The sequence below is a fragment of the Crocodylus siamensis genome, chromosome 5 (genome assembly GCF_052110815.1).
Source record: "Crocodylus siamensis isolate JL-2025a chromosome 5, ASM5211081v1, whole genome shotgun sequence".
In the NCBI taxonomy this organism is placed as follows: domain Eukaryota; kingdom Metazoa; phylum Chordata; order Crocodylia; family Crocodylidae; genus Crocodylus; species Crocodylus siamensis.
This window is the reverse complement of record NC_143399.1, coordinates 31,513,310-31,533,924: the sequence shown is the minus strand read 5'-3', so window position 1 is coordinate 31,533,924 and position 20,615 is coordinate 31,513,310. Positions and strand designations below refer to the sequence as shown.

Below are 20,615 nucleotides of genomic sequence, written 5' to 3'. Positions count from 1 at the left end.
GCTGGCCTGCATCCTGCACTTCCTGCAGCCTCTATGCCCGCCTTCGGGCCTGTGGTTGCGCCTCCCAAACTCCGCACCCACACTCGGACCTGCCTATGCCCAACCTGGGCCTTTGCACGCGCCTCTTGCGTCTGCTGCCCACGCTCGGGCCTTCCTATGCCCAACTTGGGCCTGTGCTATGCCCCGTGCGTTCCCTGTCCGCACTCAGGCCTTCTATGCCCCCGCTGGGGTCCTCGCTCGCGCCTCTTGCGCGCTCTGTCCGCTCTCGGGCCTTCCTATGCCCAACTTGGGCCTTCGCTCGCGCCTCATGCATGTTCCGCCCACACTCGGGCCTTCTATGCCCCCGCTGGGGTCCTCGCTTGCGCCTCTTGCGCTTGCTGCCCACACTCGGGCCTGTCTATGCCCAACTTGGGCCTGTGGTCGCCTCGTGCGCCCCCTGCCCTCACTCAGGCCTTCTATGCCCCCACTGGGCTCTCGCTCGTGCCTCTTGTGCTCGCTGCCTGCACTCGGGCCTGTCTATGCCCAACTTGGGCCCTTCCCAATTGGGGCTTCCAATTGGGGCCTGTCCCGGTAATGCCCAGGCTGGGGTCGGGACCCCCCGCTCGCAGCACCCTCCTTGGTGCCAGGAGCTCTCCCCCCTTACTGGGGAGCTCCTGCTGAGGCCTCCTCCACCCCTACAGCCTCGCCCGGTCCTCCAGTGTAATAATCACAACTCCACAACTATGCTGGCTCACTCACGTGCCTCTCTCAGGGGTTCTCTCCCTCCCCTCGCATCATTGCAGCGGTCAAACTGCCAGCATAAACTCTGCTGCTCAGCTCTCCGCCGCAGAGCTCCTGCGGCTGCCAGAGGAGAACTGCTGCTGGCCTCTGCCTTCCCTTCTTTATGAAGGCCAAGCCTCGCCCCCTGGCGGTCAGCTGATCTAATCAGCTCCCAACAGCTAACACTTGCTGCCTTCCTAACTGGCAGCTAAGCCATTCCCTATCTTCAGTAGCAGGCACCCTAGTCATTCATGATAACCTCTTTCTTTTAGTTGCCATCTCCATTTTAAAAGCAGAGCAAAAATGTAAGTACCTAGATGTGGAGATCAGATAAAGATATGATAGAAATCAGTGAGTGGAAGTTGGAGCTAGGTAAATTCAGGTTGGAAATGAGATGCAAATTTAACAGTTGGGTATACTAACCATTGAAATTACTTGAAGAGATGTATGAATTTGATGCTTGCTGTCTGTGTTTTGTGAAGTGCTGTTTGTGAGTAAATGCTATAATGTGATGATTTTAAAATCTGTAGCTTATGAAAAGGTCTGATTTTTGGTCTAAAACATCAGCTTTTTCTGGGAATCCAGAATGTTTTCCTTTTCTCAGTTTTCTGCATGCGTCTTATTTTTATTGTATGGTTGCAGCTATTGTCTGCAGGACCCGTGTTTCCTTGTTGAATCTTGTTCTTGTAGTATTACACCAATAAATAACATCTTTGTTTTTCAGTTTGTTTCTGTTTTGAGCAACTCTAAAAGTGCTTCTGTTCATACATTTCTTATGAGGATCTACAGTTATTGTATGCCATATTTTATTTGAGGACTAAACTACATTGTGCTGTCTAAAAGACCTGGGGCCTAGTGGGCACTTGGATGGTGATCCTGTTACATACTGACGTATTTAGCTACAATTAGAGCTTCCCTTACTAGTAGGGGTGCAATACTAAAGATTTTTTGGGCCAAAACTGATGGCTGATTGGCTAGCCATATCAGCCAATACTGATCCAATTGCCAATATGCAGCCTGGCAGCTTGGAGAGCAGCGCCTGGCTGGTAAGTTGCGGAGGGGCATAAGGGGTGCAGATTGAGGCCCCTGTGGTGAGTGTGGGAGGGAGTGGGGCTGGAGTTGGGGCAGGTGCTACCTGGCTGGTGTAGGGTGTGGGACAGAGTCAGTGGCTCATCGTGGGGGCGGGGAGTAGCTCCTACGACTGCCCACCCCCGGGGGAGACATATGCCTCTCTGGATCTATGCACAAGGTGAAGGCGAGCTGCGTGCTTGGGGCTGGGGTTGCTCGAGCCTCTTCCTGGTGGCTGTGCATTGGCAGGGTGGGGCAGACAGTGATGGCACTGGGAGGGAGGTTACAGCAAATTTTAGGGTGGCTCTAGCCTCCCCTTCCTCCCCCTCGGCCCTTCCTCCCAGCACTACCGCCACCCACCACAGATCCGGAGGGGGGAGGGGGATGTGCCCACTATGCCTCCCCTAGGCGTGTGTGCAAAGGTGGGAGCCAACTCCACACCCCTCTGGATGCACCACCAATTCTGTCCTATGCCCTGTCCCACCCGAGCTGGGTAACGCCTGCCTCAGCCCCACTCCCTTCCTTACCACGGGGGCCTTGATTTCACCACCACCCCCTGCCACTCACAGACTTACCAGCTGGACACTACTCTCCAAGCTGTTGGGCTGCACTCCTGGCCATGCATGTTGTGTGCTTGCCCACATGCATGCACATTTTATCAGTGACATTATCAGCCAAAAAAAGCCGATTGCCGATAATGTCAGATTACTTTTATCGGTGCCGATACGATATGGACTAATGTGTTGGTGCACCTCTACTTACTAGTAGTCAGAGGACTTGGGTATTGTTCAGATGGTGATATAAAACTATGGTGTTAATTCTTCCCTTCTAGTCAAGAATAAAATTCTCAGAAATAAAAATCTTCTAACACTGGTCAGAGAAATATGGTTGGAGCTACCATGAGTCTGATTCTGTGGTGAACATGACCAAAGTTCAGATAATTTTACTGCTGATTCTTGGGTTCTTTTCATGCAAGACATCTTATGATATGAGAATAAGGGACTATGGGGCACATTTTTAAAGGTATTTAGACTTCTAAAGATGTAGGTACCTACATGTAATACAGTCAACACCTGTTTGTAGCAATACTTGGTAAGATTGGCATCTGCTTACCTGCAACATTTTTCCTACCATGTTGTATTCATGCAGCACTCCCTATAAGAGCAATGGATGCACTAGGCCAGGGCTAGGCAACCCCTGGTACGGGTGCATGAAGGCATTTTGTTTGGCACATGTGCCTTGGTGGACAGCATGGAAGGGGCCAGGGCTGCACTGGCACAAGAGCTGGCCCCGATTGCGGGTATTTTTGGCACACTGCCCAAAAACGTTGCTGACCCCTTCACTAGGCACTGGCATGTTGATACTGGCAGGACCTATTAATCCCTTGGCACCCAACTCCCATTGTGCGACTTAATGCTTAAAGGGGTTTGAAAATTCTCCTGAAAGCATTACATGCCCCTCTAGGCAACCAAACGCTCAGATGGGGGGAAATGAAAAAAGAGCCTTAAACTAAAACTTTCTTAAAAGTCTGGTTTTGACTGTATGCTAGGCGGTGCTTTTAAAAAAAAATAATAAAAATTGGGGCCACAGGTGAATATAGTGAGGTAAAAGCAGTATGCAGAGGAGGAAAGGTATGTGCCCTTTCTACTGCTTTTTTATGAATAAAGAAAGGAAGGCCTGGAGGATATTTTAATTAAAGGCAAATATTCCCCTTTTCCTCCCCATTTTTTAAATAAGAAATGTACCCTTTTCCTCCCCATTTTTAAATAAGAAATGTACATTCAGTCTAGCTTAGAGGGAAGCAGGATGAGATTAATTGGAGAACTCGGTCACAAGAATTAAGAGTCTGATGGAACAGAGAGGAAGGGACTTGTGGGCTACCTAAAAGTGTGTTTCCACAGCAGGGTTAATTTAGACTATCAGCACCTAGGTTAGCCTAGTTCAGAAGTGAGCAGCTGTTCTGCACAGCCATACCTTGGTTACTGTGTCCTCTTTGCACTTGTCCATGTGTGATGCAAGGACATCTGAAGGCATATCCTATGGTTCTTTGTCTGGTGGTAGGTTGATTCTTTACTAATGAAATGTGGGAGACCATGATGTCCTGCTGGGCACAAGAGGATAATTTTGGAATTCTCTGTAGGGCAATCAATGCTCAAGTTTTTTAGGAAAGTAGAGCTGGAAGGGACCTCACAAGTTCATCTAGTCCAGCTCCCTGCTGAAGGCAGGATCATTCCTGACTAAACCATCCCAGCCAAGTGTCAGTCTAACCTGTTCTTGAAAACTTCCAGGGTGGAGTCCACAACTTTTCTAGGTAGCCTGTTTCATTGTTTGACCACCTTCAGTCAGAATGTTGCTCTGATCTAAGTTTCCAATGCTGCAGCATGAGACTCTTCTTCCTGGTCTTGTCCTTTACATCCATAGTTTCATAGTTTCTAGGGTCGGAAGGGACCTGAGTAGATCATCTAGTTCGACCCCCTGCCATGGCAGGAAATAATACTAGGGTCAAACGACCCCAGCAAGATGTTTATCCAACCTCCTCTTAAAAACCCCCAGAGTAGGAGCCTGCAGCACTTCTCTTGGAAGTTGGTTCCAGATCCTAGCCGCCCTGACCGTGAAGTAGCACTTCCTGATATCTAGCCTAAACCTGCCCTCTGCCAGCTTGTGACCGTTATTCCTGGTCACTCCTGGCAGTGCACAGAGGAATAGTGACTCCCCCAGTGCCTGCTGATCCCCCCTGACTAGTTTATAACAGGCCACTAGATCCCCTCTCAGCCTTCTCTTTTGGAGGCTGAACAGGTTCAGGTCCCGCAGCCTGTCCTCATAGGGCCTGCCCTGCTGTCCCCTGATCATACGAGTGGCCCTCCTCTGGACCCTCTCCATGCTGTCCACATCCCTCTTGAAGTGTGGCGCCCAGAACTGGACGCAGTACTCCAACTGCAGCCTGACTAGTGCTGCATAGAGGGGGAGGATCACTTTGGAGCTGCTCGAGATGCATCTGTGGATGCATGACAAGGTGCAGTTGGCTTTCCATAGAGAGCAGTCCATCTCCAGAGTTAGGCACAGTACTCCCAAGTGTGGCCTCAGGAGTGCTGTGACACATTTAGCTTGTGTCTGATACAAAGGGGAAAGTTAAGCAACCCAAGTGAAAACATCATCCAAGTTTTAGCTTATACTTCCACCCAGGCCAGCTGGTCAAGTTTTCGGTCATCACAGAACTTAGTTGAGAAGGAGTCTGTGTGAATGGAAATTGAAGGGCACCATAGGGTCAGTATTCAAGTAAGAGCCCAAGTTAATTTTCCAGTGAAGATGCAGCATAGCACTCTATAAAAAACCAAAAAAACAAAACCACACAATTTGCCTAAAATACTAAAGGCTTTACTAAAAATTAGACGCTCTGGCCCCTTCAATCAAGGTAGAAGAATTCACTTTGTATATCTGAATTTTAGAGCACTGATTCTCAACCAGGGTGCTACAGCACCCTGAGTTCCAGAGATCCTTTTAAGGGTAATATGCAGTATTAGCACTGTTTGATCTGCAGACATTTACAGATGGTTCATGAGATTAACGCAGAGATTTCAAAGAGGAATTTGTAGTGTTGAAAACTAAGGATGTGAATAGTTAAACATTTAACTATCCACATATTGATAACCAGTAATACCATACTGGTTACTGTTTAGCATGGGGCAGGGAGCAGTCTGGCCGGGAAGGGTGGGAAAGGAAATGGTGCCGTGTCCTTGAAGGGAAGGAGGGAGGAGCGAGGAGGAGAGGTGGGGCTAGAATGTAGTACAGAGTGCAAGGCACAAAGGGCTTAATCCTTCTTGTGGCAGTGTGGCTTTGACCTTTTCCCCACTATCCACCCTGAGGCACATGTGTACCTGCTCCTAGCAATGAGCTGAGCTGGAGCTCCACAGACCCCGATGCAGCCACTTGCAGCCTCCCTAAGCAAATTAGGACATTTTCAGGAGGGATATAAATAATAACTAAGTACCTATTTAAACTCCGCTAATGTTAACAGTTAAATGGTTAACCAGAAACATGCCTCTGTCAGGGAATGGCCCCCACCTGCACTCACTCACCTAGGTGGCACCAGCAGGCTGGGAAAGTCCCTCATCAGCTGCTTTCTGAAGTCAGCCCTAGGCCCCAGGCAGCTGTGCACAACAGTGGGCTGGGAAAGCCCCTCACCTACTACTGCCCCTAGCATACAGCTGCCTAGGGACCAGAGTCAGCTGCAGGTAGCAGTGGCTAGCCCCATCACAGTCCATAAAGCCACAGGTGGCAGCAACAAGCTGGGAAAGCCCCTTGCCCATTGCTGCCGCAAGCGTGTGGCTACTTGGGGGCTGAGACTACAAGCAGGTGCTGGACCGGGGTCTGCAGAGCCTTGCCCTGGCTCATTGCTGGTAGTGGGTGCATGCATGTTTTGGAGCAGAGGAGCTATGGTGGGGGGGCAGTCCTTCCTTTGTCAGTGCAGCCCTGGCCCTTTGTATTCATTACTGGCACTTCTGTTTTCTGTATCTGTTGTACTTTGAGGGGATGTGATCCTGTATTAAATAAGTGTTTAAGAATAATTTATATTTGGGTAATCTGGGGCAGGATTTTAGTTTGGACAGGAGGAACAGAGAAGAGAGGTGATTTAGCTACAGCACTTTAAAAATCAGCCTAGTTTAAATCTTTCAAGACTAGTTCTACATAAGAAAAAGTGTCCTTTTAATATGTTAGCTAAAATGTTTACCAACACGTGTCAATGCTTGCCTTGTATAGACGAGGCAAACTGTAGTTTTAACATATTAGCTGCTTACGGCTAAAATATACAGCATGTTACCTAATAGTACTATTTTTAGTGGTGAAAATAAAGCTGGAATGTGGGCAAACACTATAGCCTGTCTGCACTTGGTTTCAAATAGGTTTTTGGATTTTCCAACAATATTTTAGAAAATTGTTCCTGCGGCCTTTCATCACTTGACTCCCTGTCCAAGGAAAATAGTTAAACAGGTTTTGAAGATACTGGTAAGGCAGTTGTGCCAGACTTTTTCAGTGATGTGATTTTTTTTTTTTTTTTTTTTTTCCTCCTTCTCCCCTGTCTTTTCCTCATTCAGCTCACTCAGTTTACCTGGGAATTGTTTTCTCTATTCCTTTTGGTATTGCATGAAGGGTGGCAAGGGAATACTCATCATCTTATAATTAACAGAATACATGCATTCAAGTGCTTTAGGATGCTACCTATGCATTTCAGAGGGAAAATGACAGCAGGCCTTGAGGGCATGGGCAAATGAACAGGATGCTGCAGTGGTAACAAGTACAACCATTTTATGGTGTGTCAGCTACTCTGCAGTAACAGCCGGTATGCGGGCACTGATGAAAACTGACCTGTGGTAGCTTACCTCTTTCACTGAAGGATAAACTGGTGTGGGGAAAGACTGCACCTGGGAAGGTAATACAGAATAGCTGAAATGCTTAATTCCCTTTCTTGCTTACCTCACATTAACTTGTTTGTGTGCCCATGACTTGATCCCTGAAACATAGGTCAACGTAAAGGACTTCCATACGTATGAATTCTTTACCTGGTGCTTTGCTGTTCTCATTTTGAAGTTGTAGGGATGCAAACAGGATTAGGTGGATGACTCTAAAATAAACTTCATTAATGTTTCTATTATTTTGCAGATTGTTTTGATGTGGAATTGGATCTCACAGCTTGATGCAAATAAAACAAATAAAGGTAGGTAAATAACAAGCTTCTAAAAATGCTTTGCAGCAAATACCATAATTCATTAATACATACTTTTAAATGACCAGAAATACTGTTTTACAGAAGCAGAAATAAAGGAATATTAAAAAATAATTTACTTGATTGAAATTGTATATTTTTTCTCTCTTGATTGTAGAAGTGAAAATCTTCTTCTGCTGTTTTGTCCATAAAGTTTGTGTGTGTATAAGACTGTAATAGACTATCTGTTTTACTCCACAAATGAGACTGACCTGAGAGAGTATCTTAAGCTGATATTGGCTGTGGAGCACCAGAAATGAAAACTTCCATTTGTTCAATTAAATTCTGTCCCTGCAGATGGTCCATCTGGTTAAGAAAGTCTGAAAATGCAGCTCAGTGCACTTCTAAAGGTTTTTTTTTCCTTGTAGTTAAAATGTAATTCTATTTGTAACTAGTTTTATTGGTACATAAAAATGTTGATACCCATCAGAACCATATTTTAACATTCCAGAAAATTAATTGGATAATTGTAGGCTTACTTTAGATGCTTTGGCTTTCTTGTCTTTAGGAATGGTTTCATGGGGAATGACACTGACGATGTGAAAACTTTAGCATTTAAAGGATTATTCCTCATTAAAATTAATTGTAATATCTGGGCATTCAGCAGAACATATTTTAGAGGAATTTTTCTTTCACTGCAGCATTGCCAAAAAAATACAATACGTATTTTTAAAAATCAAGAAAAAATCTAACGAAATATGGTGGTTTCTTGTAATGGTTTGACACTAGAGGCTTTCTAACTACACAAAATTCCCCCTCTGCCATTCAGTACCTAAGGTGTGCAAAGCATATATGAGAGATTGGGGAGGTAGCACCCACAAACACCCCCCCCCTTAATTGGTGCGATCTCTTTAAGGGGCTTTAATTGTTTATAGACATTTGCTTTATACATTTTAGTTGTAAAGGAGTTTAGTCTTCACCATCACTATATTCTTGCTAATCTGATTTAACAGAAGAACTTGAACATAAAATGTCGCGGGGTAGGGAGGGAAATTAAGGGACAAAACAGGTATGTTTCCGAGGCAGGGGAGTGGAGTACTAGGAACCCGGACCAAAACGTGCGTTAGATCAGTTTTATTTTTTATATGCGTGGCGCTCAGGTCTGTGTGTGTGTTTTGGCATGCTGAATTAAAATGTTACTTCCAAGAACCTCCCCCCCATCCCGACAATGATAAATTATGCAGCAAGTGGGAAATAGTGTGGCAGCCTAAAGTATACAAATATAGGTTTGTGTTTGTTTCTTTTCATTAAACCATAGGCCAAACAAGAATAAAGTGTGATGCATACTTTTGAACAATTTAAGATGGCTTGGTGGGAGGGAGGGGAAGAATTTGGTAAGGTGGGGACAAGTGTGATTGCAGAAAGCAAAACAAGTTAAAGTCTGGGTTGCATCAAGGGTATGATTGCTGTATATTTTGGTAATTTAGGAAATGTCAATGTGTCAGTACCAAAATTAGCCTTTCAGTCATGAGGAATTTCCTTCCATTTTTTACCTAAATGTCATAGGAATTTTGTGACTCATACAGATTTAAGAATGAAGATGTTTGGAAAATAATGTTCAGTTTCATAACAAAATTAAATTTGATTCCATGTATTTTTAAGCTTCCTGCACTACTACTGTTCCTACATTTTGACCATGGCAGCTTTAGGTAAGGACCTCATTCTCAAGGAATTTTTTGTGCTTTAAAATCTGGTCCTGATGGCATTTTGTATGCATAAAAGTTGGTGTTTTGTGTACATCATATTCTTCAATTATCTAACCAAATGTAGATTATATGCATCTTTTTTTGCTCTCTAGTAGGCTAACACTTACCTTCTAAATTGCAAAAAAACCCCCTATGTTGCCTTCATGTTTTGGATGGAGTGGGTATGCACGTACAGATACCAGCTTATTTTGCTTTTCTTTGATTAATATGTAGGCTTGCGTTTCTTAAAATGGTTTTGAAAATACATAGAAGTCTTAAAATAGTTGCTTTGTACATCTACTTCTTCTGCTTTATTAAGATTCTGGAAAAGCCACTTGTCTGGATCTGAAGCTGATTATGAGAGAGACTGCTCTAAGAAGTTAAAATGTCAAGTTATCTAGTGGGTAGTTTTGTGTAATACAGGAAGTAGCTTTGTGCTGAACTGTGATAGTCCTACTTTGGGAGGTGGCTGATAACTTGTTTATCTTTTAGAAAAAATTCTAATATTTAGTAGTTTGCATGTATTTTCAATGTTGGAGCCAATGACAATTTCAAGTTGCTGCTTGCAAGCTTATAAAACCTGCTCCCTTGAAAAGTGTATCAGAAAACTCTGTAAAGCTGTGCACCCAGTTATTTTATTTTATACCTGAGAGATGAATTTATAAAAGAAGAGTTATGGATGGACAGGGAGAAAATTTGTGTTCATCCAAAACTTAATGACCTTGTTGCCTGCTGTTTTCATGCCTGATATTACAATCTTACATGTTATTTCTTCCTGAAACATAGGGTGCATAAAACATAGGTTTTTCTTCTAGATTGAAAATTTTGCTGGATTAATCCAAGCACAGAGAAAACATAATCTCAATTGGGGGGGGAAAAAAGTTTTGAGAATCCTGAATCCTTTCGAGTTGGATAAACTTAGTCATTCAGTTTTATCATGCAAAATTGTCTTCTAAATGAAGACTTTTAAAGGTGTGTGATCTTAGTGAAGAAGGGCATCTAGGCTGGTTTCAGACATTAAACAAAACACAACAACAAACAAACACAAACTAATGTGCTTTAGTGGAAGAAGCAGCACATTAGTTTGACCTGGTCCACAGTGTCTGCATGGATTGGGTGCTTCTGTGGGACTTTTTGGCACTTTTATCTAATAGCTGATGGAGTCAGCTTTAGGTGAAAGTGCCAAGAAAGCCTCACTAAAGTGCTCAATCTATACAGATGATGGGTGAGCTGGGTCCAAGTAATGCACTCCCTCTTCTGGGCATGCGCTGGGCTTGGTGTGGGAGCAAGCGAAGTTTAAAGTAAAGGGCTGCCCTTTTTTAAAGTGTCTACAAGCAACCTTAGATTCTATTCCTGTTGTGTGGGGGTTTATTTTTCTTTTTGAATTATTTGAGTAGTGGTATCATTTGTGTTCAGAATGCTCTAGGTTTGAAGAACATAGATAAATCTTTTTTTTGAGGACATTTAATTGGATTAATCAGATGTGATGGAGAAATACCTGTAGCACTCCTGAGAGATGGAATGACCCAATATTTCATCTGCATTAAGAAATTTACATAAGAGACTTCAGGAGCTGACAAAAATATCTGACCTATATGTTTTCCTGCTTCATTTGGGTTATTTTAATTTCTAAGTTATCACTCTGTTGTACCAGTTTCATATGGTTGAAAACCTACTGGATTGTCTCCAGGTTTATTTTTATTGAGGATAAATCCAAACTCTTTAGTCTTTCTTCTGATTCATTCTTGACATCTGTTATCTGCCTTTTTCTTTATAGTGCTTCTTCTCCAAAACAATACTCATCATATGGTATGGTGACCCTGTACTGCATATATCTTCTTAAGCATCCAGTTAAAAATTTGAGGAGTGGGGGGTGATGTCAAAGTGGTGGACTGGCAAAATTCTTAGAGCATCGTTTTGAACAAGAATGAGCAAGGCAAGATTGCATTTGTCAAGGCTAGAAACGGTCATAAACTACTACAAGACCGTTTCAGGCTGGGCATAAGGAAGAATTTCTTTACTGTCCGAGCCCCCAAGGTCTGGAATAACCTGCCATCGGAGGTGGTTCAAGCACCTACATTGAACACCTTCAAGAGCAAATTAGGTGCTTATCTTGCTGGGATCCTATGACCGCAGCTGACTTCCTGCCCTTTGTATGGGAGGCTGGACTCCATGATCTTGTGAGGGCCCTTCCAGCCCTAATATCTATGAAATCTCTGAAAATATTTTTGCTGCACTGGAGATTCAAGGTGAGTTGACGGATAGGAAATGCCACATCCTAGGAATCTAATGGAGAGTGAATCTGTTGGGTTAGGTGTAACTTGGATGTGAACACCTGGAGAAAGATATTAATGTTGAAGATGACACCTGGGTGATGAGTGACAGAAGGGAATGTGTTGATGTCTGCAGTAAGACTATGTAGATAGAGTAGGTTTAGGGCAGGATGGATTAATTTAAAGAAAAATGTTTTTAAAAAAACAGTTTTAACTGTGATTCAAATCAGAAACAAGAAAGTTTAATTTAAAACATTGATCTTGATTTTGTTTTGCATTTGTGCATTTTAGTTACTTTTTTAAAGAAAATATTACTTTGTTGATTGGTAAGCATGAAGCTTAAAGTATGGGATAAAAGAGAATGGGTGCAAGGGAGAAGAAAGGTTGCTGGTGCAAGTGACAGGTGTTAGAGAGAAGTTAAATTTGTTTTCTGTAGGAAAAGCAGAGGGTTGAAAGCTGAGCTGGATTTGGAAGGTGGGGAATATGGAAGTCACAGGGTTGATTTTGGTCCTCCCATGGAAGTAATTGAGATTCCTTGCAGAAGAAAAAGTGAGGGGTTTAACAAGTATTAAGTTGTTTGAGATTTACAGGTGCTGGTTTCAAGTAAGCTGGAGGAATAGAGTTGTTTTGAAAGATGGGTGACCTAGATATGGTGCTGCCCTGATCACAGGATTTCTGACAGATGCACTCAGTAGTGTGAGTGGATGTACAGAATTAAATGTCAGGGCAGAACAAGGGCTGGTTGTTGGAAAGGTGGATTGTACAGTGGGGAAGAAGGGCAAAGAGAGAAAGGTATAGTAGTGTGATGCATGGAGAGAGTCTGTACTGGGTTGTCTAGTTCATCTCTAGGTGTGCCCCATAGTGCTCCCCATGGGTCCAGAAATTTGGCGGTAGGATGAGTGGCACCAGTGTTAATTGCTGCAGCTCTGGGAGCCACACCAACTAATACTGCCACCACCTGCCACACTGCAAAACTTCTGGACCTGTGAGGAGGCCTGATCCAGAAATTTTCTGTATTAACAGAAGAGTGGGTGAAGGGGAGGACTGAGAGCAGATTTAGAAGCACCAACACTGGCCTGAAAGTCTTAGAAGGGCTGAGTGACATGATTGGGCATGAGGGCACTGACTGCAACTTTTTGAAAGAGTAGGTGGTGATCAGAGAGAGAAATTTACAACAGATCACAGAAGGTGCTTGAAGACCAAGTGTGACGAAAGGCGCCAACTCGTGTTTGGTCACCATACCGACCCACCACTTCATCTAGGGCAGTCTGCCCTGTCTTGTTTGCCGTGACTTGTTGGGATCAACCTGATGTAATAAGTGGGAGGCTGCCCATTTTAATGCCATGATGCCAACGGGTTTACACATTGCTCCGACGTGCTCTTACTGTGTCCCATACCTTGCAGATGACATCATAGGCTCGGCAGTGCTACGTTGGACTACACTATAGCACTACAGAAGAAAGAGACTTGGGGGTCATCATTGACCACAAGATGAACATGAGCCTCCAGTGCGATGCTGCGGCTAGTAAAGCAACCAAAACGCTGGCTTGCATCCATAGATGCTTCTTGAGCAAATCCCGGGACATCATTCTCCCCTTGTACTCGGCCTTGGTGAGGCCGCAGCTGGAGTACTGCGTCCAGTTTTGGGCGCCACAATTCAAAAAGGATGTGGAGAAGCTTGAGAGAGTCCAGAGGAGAGCCACGCGCGTGATCAGAGGTCAGGAAAACAGATCTTACGATGACAGGCTGAGAGCCATGGGACTCTTTATCCTGGAAAAGCGTAGGCTCAGGGGTGATCTGATGGCCACCTATAAGTTTATCAGGGGTGACCACCGGGATCTGGGGGAACGTTTGTTCACCAGAGTGCCCCAAGGGATGACGAGGTCGAACGGTCACAAACTCCTGCAAGACCGTTTCAGGCTGGACATAAGGAAGAATTTCTTTACTGTCCGAGCCCCCAAGGTCTGGAACAGTCTGCTAGCGGAGGTGGTTCAAGCACCTACATTGAACACCTTCAAGAGTAAATTGGATGCTTATCTTGCTGGGATCCTATGACCCCAGCTGACTTCCTGCCCTTTGGGCAGGGGGCTGGACTCGATCTCCCAAGGTCCTTTCCAGCCCTGATGTCTATGAAATCATAAGTTGATTATAGCACTAGTTCAGGACTGAGCTAAACTCTGCCCCTTTTTGGTCCTCTAGTAAACTTTCTTGCACACTGCTGCCTGTTACAGGGCCTCATTCATACTGTCCCTCACTGGGCCACTCTCAGCCCGCTCTACTCCATGACTCCATGATCTTTAGGCTTGGCTACTTACTCTCTGGCCAGCCCACAGGCACCACCGGGCACCCTGCTCTACACAGCCACCGGCCTTATGCCCCACCCTGGGCTGACTCAGCTGCTGGCTCCTTTCTGAGCCACATATTTCTGCTCCTCTTGCTGGGGCCTCAGGGCCTTACACCCCCACAGGTGCTTCCCTCCAGGTATACCTGCCCCCACTTGGCCCTCTCACTTGGGCCTCGGGGTCTTGCACCCCACGGGCTCAGGTGCCTTTCAGTAGGTGTGCCTAGCCCCACTACCTTTGGGGTCTTACACCCCCATGGACTCAGGTGCCTCTCACTAGGCATGCATGCCTGGCCCTACTGTTTGCTCTTTAACCCACTGGGTAGTGGGGGCTGGGGTTATAAGGTACGCCTACTCACCTTTCACTGGGGAGGCAACTGGCCTGGCATTTCTGGGGAGCTACCCCACCACAGGCAGCCCTACCAGACTGTCCTTCCTCAGCAGGATGCATTTTTCAGTCATAGCCAGGACCAGGAGCCTCCTGCCATCCCCATAGCTTCTGCCTTTGACTCTAAGGTGTTCCTAAGCAGCTGCTCAGCCAGATCCTGTTGTTGTTTCTGAGAGCCTGGGTCTAAAATGGAGGCTGCTCAGTTCCCTCCTCCAATCCCAGGGCCCTCCTTCAGTCATGTGATTGGCTTATTACTCTGGCTCACACCTGGTGGCTGCCTTTGTCTGCTTTGGCCCTTAAAGTAACAGGCACCCAAAGGTGCGCTCTGTCACACCAAGTATTTTGGTGAGTGTAACAGTGCACCTAGAGCTCCTTGTCAAATAAAAGAGGTGAGAAAGGAAATGGACAGATAAGAGCTCAGTTGTCTTATCAGTGTGGAAGCTGAAGTCACCAAGAATGAATATGAGATTTCATAGTTTGTAGGGTTGGAAGAGACCTGAGCAGATCATCAAGTCCGACCCCCTGCCATGGCAGGAAAGAGTACTGGGGTCAAACAATCCCAGCAAGGTGTACATCTTGCCTCCTCTTAAAGACCCCCAGGGTAGGAGCCAGCACCACCACTCTTGGAAGTTGGTTCCAGATCCTAGCTGCCCTGACCATGAAGTAGCGCCTCCTGATATCTAGCCTGATATCTATCCTTCCTCTATTCAATTTGAGGTTGAATAGAGGAAGGAGTTGAAATTGGAGAAAAGCACTGGGGGAAGGGGTCAGGTATATGTTAGAGAGAGAGTAACATGGAGGGAGAGAAGACTGACTTGGCGGATGCAGTGCTGTTCAAATGAGCTGAAAGAGTAGAAAAGAGGAACCTGGTCTTTCCATAGTCCAACCCAGGACAGGGAGTGCAAGAGGATGAGAGGACTATATAAAACAGCACCTGTAAAATCAATGTCAGAAGAAGGGATCCAGGTCTCTGAAAGGAAGGAAACAAAGGGAGCAATGTGCAAAGTAGTAGTGGATGGTTGGGACCTTTTTGAGATGGAGATATCTTCCTTTTCTCTTGCTGTCTTTAGGAAGGTTGACTGAGCGTGAAGCTAGGAATTGTGAAAGGGATGATGAACATAGGAGGGAGGGAAAGCATAGGGATGGAGAGAGGTTAGGGCAACTATCACTATAAGTAATTAGGATGCAGATGTACTAAACATATTAGTGAGTAGAGGTAGGAGACTGGAATGGGTAGGGAAAAGAGGAGTAGGTTGAGCCTGTGGGTACTGTAGAGTGCTCAGGATCAGGAAGGAGCCAGTTGGAAAGGGGAAAGGAGGAGGAAGATAGATTTGAAAACCCCAGAGGTACAGAATTTCTAGGAGTATTTCCCAGGCCATGGGGCTGACTGGGAAGGGGTCACTGTGATAGACAGTGCTCTACAGTCATAGACCTCCTAGATAGCAGTAACGATAAAGGCAGATTATGAAGTTATAGTTCCTGGCTTGGTGCCAGGATCCAGATTTGTGAAGTATTTGTGGATCTAGGATGAAATCTTTACATCTACATGTATTCCAAGATTTGCCACTTTCCTTGCTTCTTTGGAGTCCTGTAACTACAAGGTCCTGAATTTTTTGAATTGCATCTGTGTTCACATGGGCTTAAATGGAGTGCATGGATGCTGATGGTATAGGAATAGTCCCAATGGATGCTACTCTCCAAAACCTGCCCACCAAAAAAACAAACAGTCTTACACATTTAGTGCATGTGCCTGAAAAGTGTTGTCAATAAGAATTCCACATTTCCTAAGAACTATTGTTACTGAAGTTAAGTAAGTATTCTTGGCTAGATGCCAGTCATTTGTTTATGTACAGCACTAGAACCCTTCATTTGGTAAACTTATCAAGTAGCCAGGTACATCTACTGTGAAGTAGAAGTTGAACCTGGTAAGTTTTTAGGGCCAGATCATATTAGATGCCTCCGCTGTAATCCTGCTCCACCCTTCTTAAGCCCCTGAAAAAACTTTTAATGCTTTTATTTTTGTAACGCGTTGCCATATTAGCATAGCATTTCTCAACCCATGGGTAGCAAGAATATATGAAAGGGTTATGAACAAACTGTAAAAATGCATTCTCCTTTAACGGAGAAAAACATGGGAAGCCATGGGTTTTCCCTTGCAGACTGGCAGAGTTCTAATCATTTGCTTAATGTACTTTATCTGTACTTTTTTGGTCAGTGATCTCTCTGTATTTTATTATTGAATTTGATATTTAAAATATGGGTATCTAGATATTTGAATATTTAATTTTGGTGGGGCTGGTTCTCTGAACTTTTCTGGATCTCAAAGTATATCTGAAAGTCAGCAATGTGTAAACTTGGAGTCTTTCCTCTACATTTTACAGTAAACTTCTGTAAATAAAAATATATCCATATTGACCAGAGTCTTAGACCTGACCCCTTCCATTAATTGCACATTATAACCCTTTTTCAAATGGTGCAGTTGTTTGGATATGGAATCTTGTCAGATGCCTTTCAAGAACTGATGCATAGTTGCTGAAGATCCTTTTGGGGCACTAATATTTTCCAAAAAAACCCCCATCAGATTAATTCAGTACATCAGTTTTCTATGAATCCATCATAAATATTGTTCAGGTATCTTTCCATGTATTCGGTCAGGGAAATTTGTTTGGCAGCTGAAGGAGGACTAACGCCAAGATTGAAACACAATGCCGTATTTACTTGAATATCATAGATTTCATAGACATTTGGGCTGGAAGGGACCCCGGAGGATCATCGAGTCCAGCCCCCCCACCCCAGGGGCAGGAAGTCAGCAGGGATCATAGGAACTCAGCAAGATAAGCATCCAAATGTGTCTTGAAGGCGTTCAAAGTGGGCACTTGAACTGCCTCAGGTGGCAGTCTATTCCAAACCTTGGGGCCTCGGACATTAAAGAAGTTCTTTCTTATGTCCAGCCTGAACTGATCACAGTGGAGTTTGTGACTGTTTGATCTTGTCATCCCTTGGGGGGCTCTGGTGAACAGTTGTTCCCCCAGATTCTGATGAGCAGCCCTGATAAGCTTGTAAGAGGCCACCAGATCACCCCTGAGCCTGCGCTTTTCCAGGCTGAAGAGTCCCATGGCTCTCAGCTTCTCATCATAAGGTCTGTTTTCCTGACCTCTGATCATGCGCATGGCTCTGCTCTGCACCCTCTCAAGCTTCTCCACATCCTTTTTGAATTGTGGAGGCCAAAACTGGGATGGAGATCCCCTTGTCTCATATTTGCATGTGAAGTGGCTGGGGGGCGGGGGGGAGAGGTGGGGAGGTAGCTGCTGCAGGTCTGACTCTGGTCCTGAGCCTAGGTCTGGGCCAGTGTCAGAGCTGCAGCAACCTCCTGAGTGCCCTGCCTCCCCCCCCACCTTCCACTCTGCCACCTGACCCCCTCTCCCCACAAGCCACTGTTTTCCTTGCTCTAGCACTGGTGGGGGGGGGGGGTGCAGATTCAAGACACCCTCTCCAATACTTAGATTCTATACCTGGAAAATCATAACAAACGTATACTTTTTCTGTATATGGAATCTAAAATATTGAGGGTTGTCTTATATTCAAGTAAATGCAGTATTATAATTGATATAGGAAATGTCAGCGTTAATTAATAGAAAAAATAAGATGTAGTTCAGCTTTTCCTCTGTTCAAAGATATGTGGAGTTTCTTATAACCAGACTCTGTTACTTGAAAGTGATTTTTTCCCCCTCTTTTGAAGAATAACATACTTCTCAACTATTTCTAGACCTTGTCCATCTCCCGCCATGAGTACAGTATCTAGAGTGTTACTGTCTTGCAGTTTCCCAAGCACCGAACTTCTAGCCAAATACTCATATAGATGATTTTTTCTATTCAGGCCTCGGCCACTTAAATGCTCACTGAAATTATGGTTGAATGACTTAACAGCTATGAAAATGTTGCTTGTCATTCCAGACAGAATTTACTTCCCAATGGCTTTTGAAAGTGTGCTGCCTTTGTAAGAGTTCTCTATGGTAAACACCTGGGGCACAGGGTACCTAAAAGACAGAGGAGCAGGCAGCCTTGGGTTGGCTGCTTCCCTGTCTCCATGTGCTTCAGTATGGGGGCTTCACTGCAGACCCCCCACGCTTAGGCACACTGCATCCCAGCCAGCCTCGGAGAAGCTGGCTGGGACACTGTGCCTTGAGATGAGGAGCAGGCAGCCCTGGGCTGGCAGCTCCTTTGGCTTCACATGTCTCAGTGTAGGGGCTCCACTGTACTGAGGCACATGGAGCCCCTGTGCTGAGGTATACTGCACCCCAAGACAGGGGAGTAGGCAGCCTTGGGCTGGCTGCTCCCCTGTCTCCGTGTGCCTTGGTGCAGGGCTCTGCATTGAAGTCCTCACACTGAGGCACGTAGAAACAGGGGAGCAGCCAGCCCAAGGCTGCCTGCTCCCCCATCTCAAGGCACACTGCGCCCCAGCCAGATGGGGAGCAGTTGGGGGTTCTGCAGCGCATGGAGATGGGGGAGCAGATTGTAGCAGTCCAGTACGGGGTGATCCTGTGCTAAGCCATCTACCTCATGGCTCCTGACCACCTTCCAGGCTCCAAGTGCCTCCCTGGGGACGCCTCACATCTGGCCGACCCCCTTCCCAGAGCACACCTGCTAGTCTAGGGTTAATGCTGCCACCAGCCAGGGTCTGGACTGATCTTGGCTCTGTGCCTCCTGGGAAACACAGGCCTAGTAGCCCTTGAAGGTACTTGACCCACTTCAAGAACTTGGGGTGTTTCCCTCCATCTGAAGCACAAATAGTGGTCTCCCTTAGTCAGCAAAACCAAGGGAACCCCAGGGCATAATCTAGACCCACTCCCAGTAAGTCTCCCATGCTAGGTACAAAGGAGACCATTATTGGTTACAAGTAGTAGGTCTGGAATAGGGTACAGGGTAGAGCAATATCAAAGAAATCCCATAGAGCAAACCAGGTGGCTGGGTAGCCTTTGATCACACACATGAGTGTCAAGAAAAAGCAAGTTTCAGATGGTCCAGCTTCTCTCAAGTTTTCATCATGGCTACTGCCCGTCTGCCTGGGCAGTCCTTAACTTATATAGACCTCATAACCTCATTTACCTGGTCCAGTGGAGGCCAGCACCTGTTGGCTGCCAGCCGACCAATTTGAAATGCATCATTGGTTGCTGGGTAGACTGGCAGGGTTTCTAGCCTCTTCCCAGTCAGGTTGGCATTGCTTAGAACACTAGGGAGCATAAACCCTTCACCCAGGTATGTAATGCCAGGTAGGTAGGCAGAGGGAGCAGGTTTCCCCACTCCCTCAGGAATGTATCCAGCTCAGGATCACATGAAGAGATGGGGCAGGGGAGTGACCATGGTAAGCAAATTGTCAGATAGCAGAGTTTTGGAGAGAGACAGGGGTGGTATGCTGCTGTGTACTGTTCTATGGCTGGCCAAGGCACAGGGTGCCTTAGCACAGGAGATAACTGGCCTCTGCTGAGGCACTCCATGCCCCAGCTGGCCCCTCCTGTAGCACATGGAGCAGCGGGGTAATGTGTCCCACTGCATAGCACACAGGCAAGGGCGTGTGCTGTGGGACAAATTTGTGCCACTACTATTTGTGGGCATGCCTCTGCTCATGTAAACCCAACTTGTGGGTGCATCTATAATGCTATTCATGCACCTGAATAAATTCTAGCACAGTTTGTGGCAGAGTCAGCTGCTCCCAGACTCAACATCTTTACATGTGCTTGGGACTACAGCAGTTTGAGCTGAGGTAGTCCCCGTTGCTGCTGACCTGGAGCAGGGGACCTAAAGGGTCAGCCCCAGGCTCTGGGTGGCAGAGGGGCTGGCTGGGGCACAGTGCAGAGCTAGCTGCAGCCAGCTTGTATACTGTAGCACCCTCATGCCCCAGCCAGTCCCAGCCCCTGTCTGCCTGTGCATTTGAGTGCACTTAAGCACTCCACTGTAGGATAGTACTTCGGTAGTACTATCCTATGGCAGTTGATTATTTTACTGTGCCCTAATAAGGGTGCACATGTAGACTGGGACACGTTACTGCAGAGCTAATTGGTCAACTCTACAGTAAAGCACACGTATATTAGTTAACTCTGATTCCATTTAACAACACTGCACAACAGGGATTGTGGAAAGTAATTGTGCCACATTTCTTTGACTTCTTTATTAAGGGATTGTTAATCAGATACCTAGTGTTTTTGAAATCTCTTCATACTGGGGGAATGGGACTGCAGAAGACCATACCTCTTTTCATGCCTATCAGAATCTATCAGCAACTTGCTCAGCTATTTCCAAGGTAACTGATTTGATACCAAAGGATGTCCCAGAGGACTAGGAA

At 45.6% G+C, this 20,615-nt stretch overlaps 1 protein-coding gene across 11 annotated transcripts in view; it reads left to right on the top strand.

Annotated features, from left to right (window-relative positions):
• ZNF644 (zinc finger protein 644) overlaps positions 1-20,615 on the top strand; it is a 90,014-nt gene that overhangs the window by 23,218 nt on the left and 46,181 nt on the right. For 9 of the 11 annotated variants that reach the window (XR_016442316.1, XR_016442315.1, XM_090047094.1 and 6 more), the window contains one exon: positions 7,486-7,540. The gene's annotated coding sequence lies outside the window, so the exon portion shown is untranslated. Of the gene's footprint in view, positions 1-7,485; positions 7,541-9,190; positions 9,238-20,615 lie in introns of all 11 variants that reach the window. The other 2 variants (XM_090047099.1, XM_090047098.1) reach the window with 1 other exon arrangement.